The 6286-nt window shown below is 39.8% G+C and overlaps 1 non-coding gene across 1 annotated transcript; it reads right to left on the reverse strand.

The window, feature by feature from the left end:
• Positions 1–5359: 5359 nt before the first annotated feature.
• On the reverse strand, positions 5360–5466 carry LOC112083310. The gene has a single exon (XR_002897598.1). It is a non-coding gene; the product is annotated as a small nucleolar RNA R71 (small nucleolar RNA).
• Positions 5467–6286: the final 820 nt, after the last annotated feature.

Raw genomic sequence — 6286 nt, forward strand, 5'->3', positions numbered from 1 at the left:
CCCCCTCTCAAGCGCTATGGAGGGGATAGATACCACTTTGATTCCTACAATTGGGAAAAGTCAGGAACCTCTACATTCAGAGCTCAACAAAGAATTGGTGCGTTGCAATAATGGAGCAAGTGGCAAGATAAAACCATCCAAAAACTGGCAAAATATGTAAAGAAGATAAAGAAGAGGATCAAGAAGCTTGAGAACCCATGCAAGGAAGAAACTCCACCACCAGCATCACCTGTCCACCGAGAAGAGGTTGGAGAAAGCTCCACCACATGCACTGCAATGGTCCCATACGGCAAAGCACACTGGGTGGACCCTGAAACCGTCTTTGAGGAGCCAAGCCTGCACTCATGGGAGACCTCATCTGGTTACACTTCAAACCCCTCATACTCTTTGGAGTCAGACCCAAGAAACTAGGTACACTCCAAACCCTTGTACCTATGCATTTTGCATTATTTTTTTTACACTTTGCATTTTTTGTTTGATTTCCTCTCCTTTCTCATGCTTTCATAACACAAGGGACTGTATTATTTATGTGCAGGGGAGGGGTTTAGTGTCTACTAACCATGTTTTCTTTGATCTTATTTGCTATTTTAGAGTCTTGAGTCTCACTGATCATGCATTAACATCTATTTGCATAGAAAAAACCAAAAAATTTGAAAAGTTTGAAAAAAAATTCACAAAAAATGTTCATTTAGTTGCATTCACATCTTTAGGATTGAGTCTAGTTGCTTAATCATATAGGTTTCATCATTTGCATGGGAGTAATAATAGGTTTCTTTGAGAAGAGAATCATCAAAAGAATTTGGTTCATGGCCCTAGTTATTAGTTCTCTATTGCTTGCAAAACTGGTATGAAATCAAGGGTGAACCATGCTTTGAACTAGTGTCTCAATGCTTCTGTGTTAGTTGGATCAAGTTATGATTTACTCCAACCTTGCTTAATTGAAAACCATAATTTGACAATCCAATTATCATGTTTGTGAATTCATGGGTACCACAAAATATTTGAGCTCTCTTATCCCTTTTTGCCACTCTTGCTAGCTCCAAAAATAGCTGTTCTCTCATCTTGAGACAGTTCCCTGCCTTTAACTAAACCGTTTTTAAAGTCAAAAACCAGTGTGTGCATATGTGTGAGGCCTTGTTTCTGGTATACTTGGTAAAAAGTGATGGGTTTAGAGCGACAGAGATAAGGTTGCATGTAGATACTCGTCCATCATCAAGGACTAGTATAGGTTTAGGCGAGTGTGTGAGAGTTTCAGTGAGCTTGTGAGCTGAAAGAAAAATCTTGAGAAGTGGAAATGGGAAAGAAAATGGTGCTGTGTAGGGGAATGTGTTCCAAAAAAGAACGGAGAGTGAGAAATAATAATAAATAAAAAAGCTCTGAGTTGAAAAAGTTAAGTCTCTGGAAAAGAAAAGAAAAGAATCAAAAGAGAGAGACTAAAGTAAAGAAAAGAGTTGAGTGTTAAAATGGACAAAATCTCACTAAGTGTTTGAAAAGAAAAGAGAATATTCTCCTTGAGTTAAAATAAAAAAGAGTGATGAGAGCTGGTGAGAGGTTAACTTGAGAAGAGAGACTTAATGGGTTTAGAGTAAGGAGTGAAAGCATTTCTTGGGTGTGGGTAGATGTAGTTCTATCTTTGTATGCATCCATTGCTTTTTACAATTATAATTTTACTAAAGTCTATTATTTCTTGAGAGATCCTTTTGCATGGAGTAACCAGTGACTTGAATTGAGATCATTTTAATCTCAAAACCCAGTCCCAAGTCAAATGAATTCACATGATTTGCATGAGCATAATCCACATGAAACTTTAATGAATGTCAAAGGGCTGGAGTTAGGAATTCTTGTGAAGGTTGAAACTTGAGTTTGGTTCATTTGGTGATGAGTATGGCTAGTTTTTATGAGGACACCAGATTGCATTGCAATTTAGAACTAATAACTAGGACCATGAGCTTGAACTCTTTTGATGATTAACTCTCTTAAAAGTGAACTCCCAAACTCCAAGCCTCTCTCTCATTTTTTCTAGTTTGCTTGAGGGAAAGCAAGGGATACGTGTGGGGGGAGTTGATATGTTCATAAAATTACTCATTTAGTATGCATTTTTAGTCCAAATTCATAGTCCCATGCATGCACTTTAGATAGATTCATTGTGTTTCATCTTTGTTTTAGAATCTTGGGATTTTGCATTAGGTCCAAGTGAGTTTTGCATTGTTTGCAGTGTCAAACAGGTATTTTAGAGGTTGCTTGGAGTGGAAGAGGTGAAACCAGATGAAGAAATTGTGAAAGAAGGATTTAAAATGGTGTTTTTGGAATCTATCAGCATTTCCATGTACCGCAGGAAGAAAATTTTCGGCCAAAAACGCCTACCGGGTGATTTCTGTTGACCAAATGCTGTACCGGGTCAAGAATTCATCAGCTAAAGTTTTATGCCGAGAGAGTTGAGTTTTATTGGCTAAAAGTGCATACCGCGGAAACAATTTATCGGCCAAAATGTTTACCGCGGTACATGAAACCTCGGCCAAAAATCTTCTGTGCTAATATGCCTGAAAGATTGCATGTATGGTTTCCGTCCGATGCAACTGCCGAGGTCTTCAGAAAAGTTTGAGAAGGTGGATTCACGGTTCCAAAACAGTTGGATTCAATTGATTCAGAGCAGTGAGCTGCAAGATGTGGCCAGCAGAAGACGAACCTGTCTCGCATCCACTCCAGACCGATCCGATGTGCCGCAAAGATCACTCAGGACGTTGCCCTTCCTCTCCGATTAAGTTTCCGGGGCCTTCATCAAGATTCAATAACTTTAAGTTTTCTTTCCAGAACGCTTGAGATCATCCTATTTGGAGTTTTGGAGTCAGGAGATATCGCAATCAGGAGACAGGCGTGTCCCAAAGCAAGAAACCGGAGCCTCCCGAGCCGATGCAGAAACCTGTTTACCGAAAGGTTTTCCATTCCCCGGATGCACTCGAACTCTTCAAAAACTTTCTAGGTAATTGATCTGCCTTCTCACTGGACTTTGAATCAGGATATTTGGACCAGTATACCGGAAGTTATGTTGCCTCAAACACGAAATGGTCCGAGAAATTGAGAAATGCTGCGACATAGGTGTGCGACTTGGTTAACTCGCAGCAATGAAGGATTGAACTCTGGGAGAAAGCTGTGAGTTGGAATGTGCGGGTAATGCAACACAGAGCAGGGTAGAGACTTCCAAGCTCAAATTATGCTAAGTCCATAAGTTGTGCGACATGGCTGTGCGAGTGGGAAATGAAGCAAAGCCATCTAGCACACATGTTTGCAATTTGCAGCGAGATGGCTGTGCGACTTGGAACTGAGCAAGACCATCTAGCACGCATGCTTTCTCCAGGATGCGACTTGGCTGTGCGACTGGGAAAGCAGGACGACCTGAACCGCATAAACACTTGCAATTCAGACCGAGATGGCTGTGCGGCTGAAGCATGAAGATTTGACCAGCAGAGGACAAGCTCCAGGACCTGTGAAACATGGTTGTTCGGGTGAGGGTAGACCAAGACCATCTCCCACACTTGACACTTTACCCATCTGAGCCGGATCAGTACCCAGTTTGTTCTGGGCTGACCCGGTTCAAGACTATATATAGTTTTTAGGGTTTTTTCAAGACTCACCTCTTATTCCCTTAAGCTTTTTGCCTCTTTTGTATAAGAACATACTTTGAGAGAGATATCTCCATTTTCTGTTTAATCCAAGAGAGTTTGAGAGCTTTAATCTTCTTTTCATCATTATCCATTCTTCATCTATCTATTCTCATCAACTAATCATGATTAACATCATCTCTTGCAAAGGAAATGGTGTGTTCATCATGATTAGTGAGTAGTCACCTCATTAGGGTTCTACATATGTAGGTTAGGGTGCTTAGGGGTTTGATTAAAGCAGCTTAGGACTAGATTTATGCATCTTTGTCTTGTTAGCTGATCTTAATGTTGGGTTTTAGATGATCTCTCTAACCCAGATCTTAGGCATTTCATCCACCCAAAAGGTGTTTGATGAAATGCCTGAACATGCTAAATCAAGAGTCTATTGTTTGATTCACATGGGAATGTTGTTTTGAGCATAGATGGTATATTAGGATTGATGTTTAATGCATTTCTTTCATTGTGTCTCTAATGATGATTGGGTATGAGCAATGTTTGAGATTGCGTTTTGAGGCTTGAGAAATATTGAAACTTGATTTAAATTTTAAGCTACTTAGATCATTCATCATCATTGTCATTAGCTCTTTAATTAAATTTTGATGCACCCTAGCCAACTATCATATCTAGAGCTCTAAGTTTCCATCATATTCATATCTTGATCATTTGATATATTTTTTACTGCTTGTTTAGGTCTTTTATCATTGTTAATCTTCCTTTAGTCTTGTCTAGTTTCCATTTGTTACTTGTCACAATCAAAACTCTTTGTTCTGTTTGAATTAAGTTTGAATTCACATGAACTAGTGTCTATGTTCACACTTATGGATTGATTATCTTTTATGCTGCAACTGCTTAAAGGGATTGATACCCAAAGAGTGTAAAAACTCTTGTCTATCAATTGGCGCAGTTGCCATTGTGTAATTGTTTAGCATTAGTTTCTGGATTCATCTTGAGATTAAGTGTTTTTTTTTTGTTTCTGATTAAACCTACAAGTGCTGAAGTTTCAGGTTTATGTCACATATACCAAGGACCAGAAGCAGAAGTTGTGAAGCAGCTGAACCATTCATTGACAATATCCACTTACTTGATAGAAGATCAAGAAGACCAAGAGAAGAATGTCAAGTTGTGGATATAGATCAACCAGGAGAACAGGCTGAGCACCAGGCTCAAGTGAACCTGCGGACAGAAATGAACAACAAGCCTTTGTGAACTAGAATATGGCAGCCAGAAATGAGCACCAAGCTCAGATGAATCAAAATCAGACAGCCAGAAATGAGCATCAGGCTCATATCCATCAGCAGCCCCACCCACAACCTCCTAGGCGTCAAGAGCCACCACCAGTCTTTGTTGGAGAGAATGACAGGGCTAATGCCCATCAATACAGGAAAGGAATCCAAGCTCCACCAGTCCAAAACAACAACTTTGAAGTAAAGGCATCACTTCTCAATATGGTGCAGAATTCAAAGTTTTATGGGCTGCCTATTAAGGATCCACTTGAGCACTTGGATCAATTTGACAGAGTCTGTGATTTGACAAAGATTAATGGGGTCTCAGAGGATAGCTTTAAGTTAAGACTGTTTCCTTTCAGCTTGGGAGATAAAGCTCATCAGTGGGAGAAGAACTTGCCAAGGGGATCAATTCAAACTTGGGAGCAGTGTAAACTAGCATTCCTCTCTAAGTTCTTCTCCACATGAAGGACAGCTAAGTTGAGGAATCAAATCTCAAGCTTTACACAACACAACAATGAGAGCTTTGGGGAAGCATGGAAACGATTTAGGAGCTATACAAACCAATGCCCTCATCATGGTTTTTCTGAGGCTTCTCTCCTCAGCACCTTGTATAGAGGAGCCCTTCCAAGATCAGGAATCAATTGGATACAGCTTCTAATGGAAACTTTTTAGCTAAAGAGGTAAATGCTGCTATGGAGCTTGTAAAGAACTTAGCCATGAGTAATGCACTTATGGAGAGGATTATGACAGAGCCAACAGAGGAGAAGGCTCTAGTGAGGAGCAGAGGATGAGGAAAGACATTAAGGATCTGCAGAGTAAGCTTGACAAGGTCTTGGTGGCTACCCAGAAGCCACTCCACTTTGTTGGCGAGTTTGATGACCAAGCCAATTGTTTTAAAAATGTCAATGGAGATGGCTTGACTCAGGAGGAACTCCACTACATTGGGAACCAGAACAAGTTCAACAGGTTTAACAACTACAATCAGAACATCAGCTATAGAAACTCCAATGAACACATCTGACTTTAACCTTAATTCCGGCAACGCTTGCATGAACACTCTCTTTTCTTCAAAAACTCACTCATGGCTCCTCTATTTATAGATTGGAAGGAACCCTAGAACTAAAGAAAAAAAATAACAAGAATGCCCTTAATGATCATATTGGACTTAATTCTAACCAAAAGACTTCACTTCTCCTTACTTTTGGACCACAAAAATAGAATCAAATTCTAGGATCATTTTTAGAATGGTTTAACTACTCTCTTTTCTTTATCGTCTTTCCTTAACTCAAAACAACGCCACATCATTAAAATTCTTCTTTGGCTCACATCTTCTTCTCATTTTTTGGTCCAACTTTCCCTCCAGTCCAATTGATAATGTTCTTGTACGCTCATGTTTTCGTT

This window comes from Eutrema salsugineum, unplaced genomic scaffold, assembly GCF_000478725.1.
Source record: "Eutrema salsugineum unplaced genomic scaffold, Eutsalg1_0 scaffold_7, whole genome shotgun sequence".
Taxonomy (NCBI): Eukaryota; Viridiplantae; Streptophyta; class Magnoliopsida; order Brassicales; family Brassicaceae; genus Eutrema; species Eutrema salsugineum.